The following is a 13,791-nucleotide window of genomic DNA, read 5'->3' on the forward strand; positions in this document are numbered from 1 at the left end:
ATCTTTTAATTTAATAGTATGCTATGATTTTAAAATTACTATTTCTGTGTTTCTTTAAAATAAAATATTTATTGTAACTAATCATTGCTGCCATGTTTTTAATATATTGTTGTCTATTGTTGTCCATTTTAAAGTCTCCCTGTTGCTGCTTCCAAAGTTGTCCTACCATAATTAAATTTAGGGGTTTTTTTACTTTGTACTTTGCCCAGAGAATTCTTGCTACTGGGTAGCTAATACACTGAATGAATGAATGAATGAATGAATATGCTGGATTTTATAAGGAGGAAATTCAATGTTCCTTACATTGTTTAGAATAAAATTCTAAACAGCTAACAGCTTTTGATGGTTAGCCTTATAAAGTTTGTCATGGAGCATGTTTATGCACAATATACTTACTCTCTGTGTCAAAAAAAAACTGCAAACAAGCATTAATTGTGCATATGTGTGCGGTTCTGTCCCCCCCCCCCACACACACACACACTGTGGCCTTTGGTAATGAAACCAAGATATTTTCCAAAGGCAATGGCTGCAGAAAGGATCAAAAGGAATGAATAATGCATCTAGTCTAAGTACAAGCAAGACACTATAGAATTATGCTAGAAAACAGCTCTCAAATAAGAGGGGATTGGATTAATTTATCAAAAGTGGGAATTAAGTGAAACTACCTACAGCTAAAAAAAAAGAAATCATTTGCAATCCTTTTAAAAACAAGCAGGCATCTAAAGTAATGAGACATCACTGGTTACATATTCATGAATGGTTATTATGAAGTTGTCACTTAAATTTTATCCCGTCTCAGTGCTCTGTCTGTCATTATTATTTACCGCAAGTTTCTGTTGTTTTAGAAATGTTTATATGTTGCATCCTATACAGACATCCCTGTTAGCCCCATTCAAGGGTGCAATTGCAACTGTGGTGACTTTTTATGGCGTGTGGGCCCAGAAAGGGGTGGGGGGGTGGGGAGACAGGATAGCATGGAATGGTGATCAAAAGAGGGGAAACGGGTTGAGGTGTTTAAAAAGGCCTTGCCCACAACTGCATACCTGTCAACTATCCTGGAAAAACTGGGATATCACATTTTGTCTCATGAGAGCACAGCAGCCATTTTGGGCGTCATGATTTTGCACCACAATTTCCCCAGAAAAAAAAACACTTTTCTGGAGACATGTTGGGGGGGGGGCTGTGCCCCTAAAAAGCATTTTTTCCAGGGGGAAAACATGGCATGAAATTGTGCAAAATCGCAACACACAAAATGACCACCATGCTCTTGTGAGGGAAAAATGAGGAAAGTAGTATCCCGGTTTCTACCTCCAACATATTGGAGGGTATGCAAAAGTTTGAGGCCATTTTGTCCTGCAAGCTTCTCCTCATCCACTCTCAGCTTTAAAGCCTCACTTGGGTCACTGGTTGACAGGGCCAGAAAGAAATTTCCCTACCAACCTCAACTGGCCCCTGAGTCTTTTTCACCTTTCCCTCAGTGATTCCAGCTTCAGCCCAGCATTAGATGTCTTACCTTGTGCTGTGGGAGCAATGCAGGAGACAGAAAGCATTAATCACCTGCACTTCTTTTCACAATTCTGCTCTATAAAATCCAAATAATGAACTTCTGTCAGTGTGGTGTAGTGGTTAAGAGCGGTAGACTTGTAATCTGGTGAACCGGGTTCGCGTCTCCGCTCCTCCACATACAGCTGCTGGGTGACCTTGGGCTAGTCACACTTCTCTGAAGTCTCTCAGCCTCACTTACCTCACAGAGTGTTTGTTGTGGGGGAGGAAGGCAAAGGAGATTGTGAGCCGCTTTGAGACTCCTTCGGGTAGTGATAAAGCGGGATATCAAATTCTTCTTCTTCTTCTTCTTCTTCTTCTTCTTCTTCTTCTTCTTCTTCTTCCTCCTCCTCCTCCTCCTCCTTCACAGTGCAGTGTGTAAACTGCCAATGGAACTCTCTATGGTTTGAAATGCATGAAATTGCACCAGGAGCAGGCCTTGACTGTTGCAGAAGAAGTACAAAAACAGGAATTGCAAGGGATCTGGAGCATCGCAAATGAGGCTTGTTGTCATGATATTTAATTTTTCTGATTCTTAACAGGCACTAAAATAAATAGAAATCCACGCCACTCTCTGCCCACAGTCTTACCGTCTAAGCACATCTGAGCCCTCCTCTTGGGCTATTTACCGTATTTTTCGCCCTATAGGATGCACTTTTTCCCCTCCAAAAATGAAGGGGAAATGTGTGTGCGTCCTATGGGGCGAATGCAGGCTTTCGCTGAAGCCTGGAGAGCGAGAGGGGTCGGTGCGCACCGACCCCTCTCGCTCTCCAGGCTTCAGGAGAGCCCCGCCGCCAGCCCCACAAACTCGGGGGACAGTGGGAGAGGCGCAGCGCGCCTTTCCCACTGTTCCCCGACTTGGTTAGAAGGCTGGCGGGGGGGGGGAGAAGCCTGCTCCTCCCCGTCCCCAGTCCTGCAAACTCGGGGGACAGTGGGAGAGGCGCAGCGCGCCTTTCCCACTGTCCCCCGACTTGGTTAGAAGGCTGGGGAGGGCTTCCCCCTCCTCCAGCCCCGCAAGCTCCCAGAGCGATGCCAAAGCTGCACGCAGCTTCGGCATCGCTCTGGGTCCCGTTCTGGGGGCTGGGGGAAGGGGGAGCTCAGGCTTCCCCCACCCCAGCCCCGCACCCGGCGGGGAAAATTATTTTTTCCCTTTATTTCCCCCCCAAAAATCTAGGTGCGTCCTATGGGCCAGTGCGTCCTATAGGGCGAAAAATACAGTATGTCAACATCCCATCCCTGTTAAGGTGGGAGAGATTAATGCTGAGGCAAGACATCTGTAATGCAAATAGAGAATTCTGGCCAATGTAGATTAATTCACATTACAAACCAAGCGAAGAGAGAATTGCTTTTAGCCTTGCATGAATATGCCCTTGCTCTTGCTGCCTCCCCAAACCACCTTAAGCAAGAGCTCATGTTTGAAACCCAGCCACAAACCTTCAGAAACTAGGTCCAGATTTGAGGGACCCCCTGAGCAAGGTGCTCTCTGATTGGCCCACTCTTCTCTCTATCAGTCCCGGTGGACTCACTTGGTGGCAGTGGCAGGGCTCTGAGCAGAGCTACGCAGCTGGCTCTAGCTACCATTTGAATTCTCTACAATCTCCCAGAGTGGCACTACAGTGTGGGCAATATGGGAAATTTAAATAATGGGTAGTCCCAACTATCTGGCACTGCTAGGGGTGCCAGTCCAGAAAGAAAATACTAAAGGGGACCCAAGGGAGGTATCTATGGTGGGTCTTGCTGGTGCATTCAAAACACCAAAGGATGCCAGGGGCTAACATCAGCCCTGGTTAGAAAGAAGAAGGCTTATGGTGCTAACAGCACCAAGCTTTGGTCTACCAAGCCTAGCCAATCAAATTCCCCAAACAAAGATATGAAATATTTGATTCCTATTGAAAGATACACTTGTCTGACATGTAAAGAGGCAAAAGCTTTCTGGGAAATGATATGTAATGAGTTAAAGAAAATGTTTAAAAACACCTTTGTTAAAAAAAAACCAGAAGCTTTTTTATTAGGTATAGTGGGTAGAGAGAAACCAAGACAAGATAAAAAATTGTTCTTATATGGAACAACTGTGGCAAGAATTTTGTTAGCCCAAAGGTGGAAACAACAGGAGCTACCAACAAAAGAAGAGTGGCAGATGAAAATGATGGACTTTGCAGAATTGGCAAAACTGATGGGAAGAATCCAGAACCAGCAAGACCAAGCATTTCAAAAGCACTGGAACAAATTTATATTATATTTGAAAGAAAACTGTAAGCAATTAACATCATTAGCAGGGTTATCTGGAGATCTGTAAGGTGAAATTGCTACCTATTCAGGTTGAGTAATATAATATTTTAGGTAATGAAAATATTATTCTAGGAAACAAAATGAAATGCAAAGATGTAAAGTTTAATTTTGTAAACCACCAGACGGGAGGGAGGGATGTCTTGAGGCTCAGTCGAGCCAAAGAGATTGTATGTAAAACCAATAAAAAACATTCATAAAAAGAAAGAAAGATACACTTGTCTGTTCACAAACTGTTACCATACTTAAATCACAGGACTGGTTTATCCCATCAGACACCACAACACTGCCACAACCCTTTCCTGTGGTTCTATAAGCTCATTGCTCAAAGGCTGCATGAACAGGTCTGGATTTTCCTGTGAGAATCGCAAGTCAAACGGTGCAGACAAAGCTGGCATGACAAGTCATCTGCTATGACTTCACTTCAAACATGGTCCTTTTCAATGGAGGAAGTTTTCATGCTGAAATACAAGTCTACTGAGTGAAAAGCCAGGGAGCAAATGGGCATGGAGTGACGTACGCTCAGGCGTGACTCATTCCTGATTATCCCTTTAATTAAATACATCGTACTCTGTCACTGCTTCTGAGTCACCAGTAAAAGTTGGCCCACAACAAATAATATAATTATGAAAAGCCAAAACATCAAATGACATGGAGGATTTGACCCTGGTTGGACAAAAAATCTGCAAGTAACACAAGACAGCAATACTACTCATCTCTGTCATAACCCAGGGCTTCATAACTCACTCCAGAGATTCTCTCACAGACTATTTCTGTTTCACACACATACACACACACACACACACACACACTTCTATCCTCAGACATTGTCACAGAGACAAATTACAGACTCGTCAAGGATCTTCCTGCTAATTAACCCATCATCAAGACAAACCGCAGATACGCCATGTGCAGAGATGATTTATGCGCTCTGTTAGATGTTAAGATATTTCCAGTGCTTGACAAGATAACCCAGGAGTAAATAAAGGGAGTTTCGCTGCAAGACTGATTTACTTGTGGTTTTTAGCTGCTGCTGCTTCTACCTGCCAGGAGCCATTAGGAAATCTCAAAGCAGTTCTCGGCTGACATTTCATCAAGCACACAGTATACTTGTGGCGGTGGAGAAAATCACAGAGGAGGATAAGAGAAATCCATATGCTGTTCCCATACTGGATGCCACAAGGCGTTTTCTAATAAATATTCAGTTACCCAGCATGCCTGTCTCCACTTTAGTTACATTGTGCATGAGAGAGCAGAAAATGAAATGCTAAAATGTTTCTGGCTACCTCCCTCACCCTTGTTAAGACAGCTTCTTCTGCCTATCTAAGGTGCAGCAACATGCCTGTCTTCCCAGATCGCTTGCCATTGTATCAGGCGCCCAAGGTTTGTTCAAATGTTACACCGAAAGCAGGTACAAGCTGTCTGTACACATGAGCAAGTGTTAGTGTGAAGGAGCACACACCTGTTAGTGTGTATAGCTCAGCTATTGTATATGCAGATTGTAACACTTGTTGAACATTACATATAAATAACTATGAGTGTACAGCGCACATATTTGGCTCCACAGGTTAGAGATGGAAAAATTCAATTTTGCTTGTGCTTTAATGCTTTTGTTGCATTTTATTTTATTTATGGGTTTATGTTTTGTTTTGCATTTAAATTGTTTACTTAATTATTGTAAACCACACAGAGAAATTTTATGTATGCAAATGCCAAAAGAAAATAAATTTAAAAGGCATTTTATTTCATTGGGATTTACTCTTTCCAACTAAGTTTCCTTAGGGTTGCAGCTCATGTCAGCACAAAAGCCCAAACAGATAAGAGACAGTGTGGAAGTAGGAAAAGGAAAAATTCCATCTTCTGTATATACGGTATATAAAAAATCTGATCAAAATGTACACATTAACAGTCATATACAGATGAGGTGTAACCAGACCTCCAAACAATAAGAACCTCATATGAAGCATCATATGGTTTCCTTCAACCATGCATTAAAGAAGAATTTACTCTTAATTCCTGTGTTTGACTATATGTCACCAGGTTTTATCTGCATTCTTATGTGAAGAACTAAGCCTACTAGTATGAATAAAAGTAATAAAATAAAAACCTATGTCTGACATATGACATTGCTGAAATTGTAAATTCCCCAGACATTTAAGCAAAGAAACTTAGTGATTAAAAGGTGTGTCAGAAAGCACTGTCCATGTGCCACAGTGCATGTTTTCTTTCCCACTGTCAAACCTAATTTAGAAGGATTTCTGTTTTCCCTGGAACATGTTTGCCCTTTGGCAAATCGGCATTTTGTCGTAGAGAAATGCAATAGCTACACCCCATGGCAAGTGTGATAACTGCAGTTACTAAACAAAACCCTACGTTCTTCCTGGTAGAGCCACAGTAACCAATGTCCTCCCTTTTTAGCTGCTTTTCAAATGCATTGCTACTGTATCATGACACTCTGAGAAGCTAGCCTTTGAGAGTGCAGTGCACAGAACAACAGACTGGCTTGATGTCCCAATTTACCCATAAAAATATATCAGGGAGCTCAAATCCTCCAGGAGATTGAAATAATGGGATAATGCCAAACCAACAAGGAATAAAAGTCCATAACCTTCTTCATTAATTTGTTCCATCTTTAAACTATTCTTAATCTTAGTTATCTTGGGTTTTATATTAACAGACAACTTCATCAAAATAAAGCATAACAGCTATAATAACTTAATCTCACTGAGTAATAAAACACTTCTTAGATAGCTTCATTAACTGCCCATCCCTAGGACTATTGTTAAGGTTGACTTAAATTGTTTCTTCCTTTTGGACAGATCAAAATAGCACTGTGGATTAAGGTTACCAGATTTTTTTCAATGAATCTGGGGACACTTTAGATACATACATACATACTACATGTTCAGGACGTTGATGCTGCAGCAATGGCGGTGGAAGAGGGGTGGCCGCCGCCTTGACCTCAACCGGCATGTTTCCCCTTCCTCCGAGGCTTCTATCTGCTTTCTCCATGAGCCTGGGCAGCCCCTGAGTAGTTGGTTCTTCGTTGGTGGTGAAGCTGTGTGTGGTGGGTCAGGCATGGAAGGCGGAGAAGGAGGGCCGAGAGTGGCAGTGGCAAGGCTTGGGCAGCGCGATGCCTCCCTTCCCATTGGAGCAGCCCCAATCCCATTCCTACTTGCGTGCAAGCAGGAGGGGGTGGGGATTCCTCAGCTGGGAAGGGAGGCTTCCCGTTGCCTAACTGAGAGATCCCTGCCCCCTCCTGCTTGCACACAAGTAGGAGTTGGGATGGAGCTGCTCCGAAAGGCTGTGTGAAGCCTCCCTTCACAGCTTAGTTGTTGGGGTCAGGGAAGGTGGAGGCAGCCTGGAAGCTGCATCTTAGAGCCCCTGCACCACCATCATATGGGGACTTCCAAACAGCTCCTGAAGCCAGCCAGAGCCAACTGCTCCGGGCTGCTGAGACTGCCACTGCTGCATTTCCCAGGGACATTAGATGAAATCCAGGGACTCGGGGATGGAATTTGTCCGGGTCCTTATTCACAAATCCGGGGACTGTCCCCGGGAAATGGGGACGTCTGGTAACCGTGCTGTGGAAGCTTATAGTCTCTCTGTGTAATGTGGGGGGGAGGACTGATACTCCCTGATGGGTACAGCCCTCACACCAAGTTCTGGAGGTTCAAAGTGCTGTAATAGGAAGACTAAGTGCACATGAAGCCCCTTTAGCTCCAAGCCATTGTTGAGATATGGAGCCTGCAATATGCAAAATTTTATTGCTAGGTACTGGCCAGTAGCTCTGGGGAGAGAAATTCTGATTGTAGAGCCTAGACACACACAAAGTAAGCTCTCTCTCTCTCTCTCTCTCTCTCTCTCTCTCTCTCTCTCATCAGCAGTGCTGATTGGACAGCTCCAGTGTCACTCGTGAAGCAGCTTCCCCCCTGTCTGGAGCAGGGCACTGACTGGTTGGCTCTTATGTCAGTCACAGAGTCACCTCCTCTTTTCTCAGAACCACTAAAGTATATGTCTGGTCTGGAAAGTATTTAGGAAAGATATTTAGATATTTAGGTGAATAACCGTGGAAGGTGCTTTGGGAAGAAGGGGTGGTTCCAAAGCAAGTGGCACACCTGAAACATGGGGCAGATGACAGCATTCAGTCTAGAAGATAATAAAATTATAAAGTTGGAAGGGACCCTGAGGATTATCTAATCTAACCCCCTGGAGTGCAGGAATCTCAACACATGATCCCCCATCCAGTTTGAAACCTTTACAGCAACTATATCACATAACATGTAAAAATTACAAACCAGATATCCTCAGCTAGCTATTGACAGAATATGCCTTCTTAATTGTCCTAAGGTTCTCAAAGCACAGTAAGAAAAGTAAGAAAGCCACACTGAGATTCATGTCTCTTAGTCCTAAACCTCCCTCTAAATCAGGCAAGGGTTCCCACCTGTCAATCAGATGGACATGAGTTGGCTGAGGAACAAAAAGGAAGACACCTGCAGAGTTTGCAGTTTTTAGATAAACAGTTCTCATAAACTGTTTAGGTTAAATTTTATTATACACAGTGACTGGGATCCAATGAAAATAATTAGAGAATAACTTGAGTTTAATCTCCGAAGATCAAAAGCCAGATCAAAAGACATTACTTTCTTTCTGTCACGTAATATATTTTTCACCCTTAACAAGGACAACTCAGTTTGACACACTTTTTTATATTTCCATTGACTAGCAGAGAAAGCCAGACTGCATTGACGACCCTCAGAGGGAGAATCACTGACATAAATGAATAGATACAAACGGTTCACAACAACCAATACTTTGCTCACTTCAAGAGGGAATCAAAGGAGATATTATGTTGCAGCGGCATTTCAGAAAAGTAGATTGAAGGTAAAAAATGTTCCTGGCCTATTTGTTAGCTGGCTGATGCCATTGTATAGTTTCTTTTTTTTTCCTGTTTGGTAATAGTACTGAATTGCAAAAGGATGTTAAACACAGTGAAGCAGCTGGATACTTCTGGACTCTGCACTTACTGCTCTTACAAGCATTCTGTGCATTACTTCAGTTGTAAAGCACAAAATTAACATTTCTCTTCCCATCGCCATTCCATGCTTTACAACTGCTTCTACATACCTATTAGAGCAAAAATCCCCCCACTACTAAAAAAAAATAGCTCTGAAGAAAAATAAGATATATGCAGGCTTCCCCCACCAGGTCTCTCTCAGGAAGGTCCACATATTCCAGCAGCCTATCTCATGATTTCCCACTTACACTAGTGGCCAAAATTGTAGAAACCTTTTGGGAAAAGTGTATTTCTGAGGTTTGATGGCTCATAACACCAGGTTTTTTTTGGAGTAATACCATAAAACTATATATCAGTGGAAAGATAATTTAATGAAGAATTTGGTAGGTAGCTGTGTTGGTCTGACACAGTCGAAATAAATAAAAAATTGTCCAGTAGCACCTTTGAGACCAGCAAAGTTTGTTCTGGGTATAAGCTTTCATGCGTATGCACACTTCTTCAGATACATCTTATACCCAGCTGCTGGGTGACCTTGGGCTAGTCACACTTCTCTGGAGTCTCTCAGCCTCACTCACCTCACAGAGTGTTTGATGTGGGGGAGGAAGGGAAAGGAGATTGTTAGCCACTTTGAGACTCCTTAGGGCAGTGATAAAGTGGGATATCAAATCCAAACTCCTCCTCCTCCTCTTCTTCTTCTTGTAATGTAACTTGCACACACATGGGTTATGTCAGTTGAGCTAGGGTAAGGGATTTATCTATTGATGAATCAAGGTGTGCCTGAGATATGCTGAACCCAAACGCTCCCATCCTACCAGGACTTGGGTTTGGACTGTGCTGTCGAAGCAATCCTTTTCGTGAAATGTGTCTGCTGTTTTAATTCAGGGAGCATGTGATCCAGCTCTCAGACATCTGGGAACACTAAACATCATCCCTTTCTCTTTCATAAAGAGCACATGCACTCCCTTGACCTAAGCAAAATGGCTGCTGTCAACTGCCGTTAAGGAAAAGCTGTGAGTCAGCTACTCTTTTTAGTCTGCCGCTCTCTTCAGTCTGTTCCATTTTTAGTAGTGTCTCTGTGTTTTCCCCACATTCACTACAAAAGGTTGCTCTATTGTTTATGGAAATGGAAGCGGGTGCACTCAGAGTGAATTACTCATAAGGAAGAGCAGCTATCGGCAAGGTCACCTTTATGCCTCATAACTCTCAGGTACATCTCTGAGTTTGAGAGATGAAAAGCAGTAAAATATATATCTATAAGTTCTGTTCTACCAAGCACTCCTGCATAGTATGGATCTGTGGAGTTTTAAAGCCTTAAGGCAGGAGGGAAAGTACCTTACATAACCTTCCAGATAACCTCACATTATACTCCATGAGTCAAATCCAGCAAAAAGTAATAAATCTCCCTGCCTCCATCCCACAAGCTGCAGGAGGACTGGAACTGTAGGCTGTTGATTTCAGGTTTTGGGGATGCTTGGAACTGAAATAGAGTATGAAACAGACATGATAAGAGTAAAATGCAACTGGAATTCCAGAAGATTTTATTTTAGAACTTAAAACTGCCCAAAGAAACTTGACTGGATCAGCAGCTAGAGGAGGGGGGCACCTTTTCCCTGCACTGCTTTTTATCTAAATGCTACCCTCTACTAGAAAAATAATAATAAAGCCATGATACAGGCACAGTGTGGGGCTAATATTTTTTTTAAAGCAGACCAGTAGAGCAGGCATCCTCTCCCTCAGCACCACTACTCCAACCGAAACCAGAACCTCCCTCACATTAACATATCTTTAAAAGTGTGGAGAGATCCTGTCATGTATCTTCTATTTTATGTCTGTTTCAGAGCTGTGCTCAGACCAGAGAAGCTATATTGTTACTGGACTACAACTTCCATCATCCCTGACTATTGACCATGCTGGTTGAGGCTAATGGGAGTTGTAGTCTAGCAAGGTCTTCAGGGCCACTGGTTCCCCGTTTGTGTCACAATCTAAATTATGCCTCTATCACAAGTCTAGAAAGGAAAAATTTCTTTTTTGTCCCAGCATCCCAGTCCCACCTTATCTCTTGTGGATGCTGCAGTGCTGTCATATCTCCTTTTTTAGAGTAGGGGGGTGGCACTGGTTCTTTCAGGAAGAATCTCCAAATCCCTGTAGCTTTCAAGTTGTTTCAAACCCTGAACCTGACTGCTTTTGCAGAAAGAAGCACTTCCACGCATTCACAAGGTATTGACAATCGTGCTATTGTATAGCTTATATTCTCACATCCTGCTCCTTGTCTACCTGAACATCTCCTGTCGCTGTTACCAGCACCCACTCTGCATTCAACACTTTTATTGATCCAGGCAAAAGTCTCAGTCAATCGTTGCAAAGCGATATTGCTGAATTTTAACAGTTTTAGAAATGGCATGCTGCTTCCTCGTTTGAATTCCAGCCATGCTCTCATTTCAGGCAAGCAGAAAACGATGCACAAGCAAATAACTGTCTAGCACCTTTCACTTGGGTGCACAGCCATGGAAAGCATCTAAAATTACTTGTCAACTGATAAGACCCGCAAGCCTGTTTCATTCGCATCTTGAACCAAGCAGAACTACTTTGCTTTACGTTCTCAGCCCAGTAAAGCATATATATTTTAGAGAGCAATATTTGTGGAGTCCTGTAAAACATATAGTATAGTAATTGGATATATTCTGTGAATGTAGGGTTCCATGGTTCATGAGACAAGTGTTGTGAGAGGATGAAGGGCAGCCATTTTGGAAAATGGCCTCCATAGATTTCCCTCAGCATGTTCAAGATGTCTACTTATGTTTATATTGTTTCACACCAGGGGTTTTGCCTCATATAGGTCAGCCATAAAATTCCTACATTGTTTTTTTCCAGAGACAGGGTTAATAATAACCTAAGAATTACAGCTACATTTCATTTTATAAGGCACTCCTAAAGCAATTTAAAGGCCTGCTGAAATAAAAATGTAATGAGAGATCTGGTCAAATGAACTCCTCAGACAGGGTCAAGGCATGGAAATGCATCACCTGCAAGTAGAGATGGAGTAGAAAACTGATTTTGTTTCTGTCTTAATTCACGCTTCTTGAACCAATATGCAAACCAAAATACAACTATCCTTCAAAATTTACACTTCAAATGCATTAAAAAACTGACACTGACAAGCTGGTGAATATTCACTAGGTTTTTTTGTTTTGTTTCATTAAAAAAAATACAAATTGTTGCAGAAATGCAGAGAACTGAATTTAAAACTGGAAAATTTAGAATCTTAGAGAACCAAAACTGACAGATTCACCCATCCTTACCTGCACGTTTTGTCCAGGTCACCAAGACCTCTCCACCAAGTAACTGTCCCCTCTTCTTTCATCCAGAACTATATAAGACTTTGGATGAGTTGCCACTTGGTGGTAGGCTAAGGAAAAGCTTTAACTGTGCAGAATACAGCCTGCAGTTCATATCCTTTCCTTTCCTGATGAAGGCACATGACAACCCCTGAATATAAAATGACAGCTACCTGAACATTATTGCAACATTATGCATTTTTCGTTGGACCCAAGTATTGCTTTGCTTTAGCCAGTTTCTTACATATCTCTAGATTGTTGAACCTGTAGAAAAGTTCTATCTTCAAATAAATGGTATCAGAAAAGTATATTATTGTATGTACGTATACCTGGAAATATAGCATGTTACTTTAAAACTATGGAATGAGATTCCACTTATATTTCACAAGGAAACACTCCACGATAATGGAATGTTTACTCTGCAGAATTAAGGAGCAGGGTGTTTACAGTGGATTTGTCTTGGTTTTAGCAACTTGACCTCAGTGCTGAACTTCATCCTTGAATGTAAGTGGAGAAGTGCTGGCCAGCATAGACATTTCAGACAAAGGTGAGAGCTGTCTCCTAGTTCTGCTGGATCTCTCAGCGGCCTTTGACACCATCGACCATAACATCCTTCTGGACCGTCTAGAGGGGCTGGGAGCTGGGGGCACTGTTATACAGTGGTTTCGCTCCTTCCTCCTGGGCCGTGTTCAGAAAGTGGTGGTGGGGGATGAGTGTTCAGACCCTTGGGCCCTCACTTGTGGGGTACCTCAGGGTTCCGTCCTCTCCCCCATGCTTTTTAACATCTATATGAAGCCGCTGGGAGAGATCATCAGGGGGTTTGGACTGGGTGTTCATCAGTATGCAGATGACACCCAGCTCTACCTCTCCTTTAAATCAGAACCAGTGAAGGCGGTGAAGGTCCTGTGTGAGTGCCTGGAGGCGGTTGGAGGTTGGATGGCGGCTAACAGATTGAGGTTGAATCCTGACAAGACAGAAGTACTGTTTTTGGGGGACAGGAGGCTGGCAGGTGTGGAGGATTCCCTGGTCCTGAATGGGGTAACTGTGCCCCTGAAGGACCAGGTACGCAGCCTGGGAGTCATTTTGGACTCACAGCTGTCCATGGAGGCGCAGGTTAACTCTGTGTCCAGGGCAGCTGTCTACCAGCTCCACCTGGTACGCAGGCTAAGACCCTACCTCCCCGCGGACTGTCTCGCCAGAGTGGTGCATGCTCTGGTTATCTCACGCTTGGACTACTGCAATGCGCTCTACGTGGGGCTACCTTTGAAGGTGACCCGGAAACTGCAATTAATCCAGAATGCGGCAGCTAGACTGGTGACTGGGAGTGGCCGCCGGGACCACATAACACCGGTTCTGAGAGATCTGCACTGGCTCCCAGTACGTTTCCGAGCACGATTCAAAGTGTTGGTGCTGACCTTTAAAGCCCTAAACGGCCTCGGTCCTGTATACCTGAAGGAGCATCTCCACCCCCATCGTTCAGCCCGGACACTGAGATCCAGCGCCGAGGGCCTTCTGGCGGTTCCCTCATTGCGAGAAGTGAGGCTACAGGGAACCAGACAGAGGGCCTTCTTGGTAGTGACGCTCGCCCTGTGGAACGCCCTCCCATCAGAT

This window comes from Podarcis cretensis (assembly GCF_951804945.1).
Source record: "Podarcis cretensis genome assembly, chromosome: 4".
Classification (NCBI taxonomy): Eukaryota; Metazoa; Chordata; class Lepidosauria; order Squamata; family Lacertidae; genus Podarcis; species Podarcis cretensis.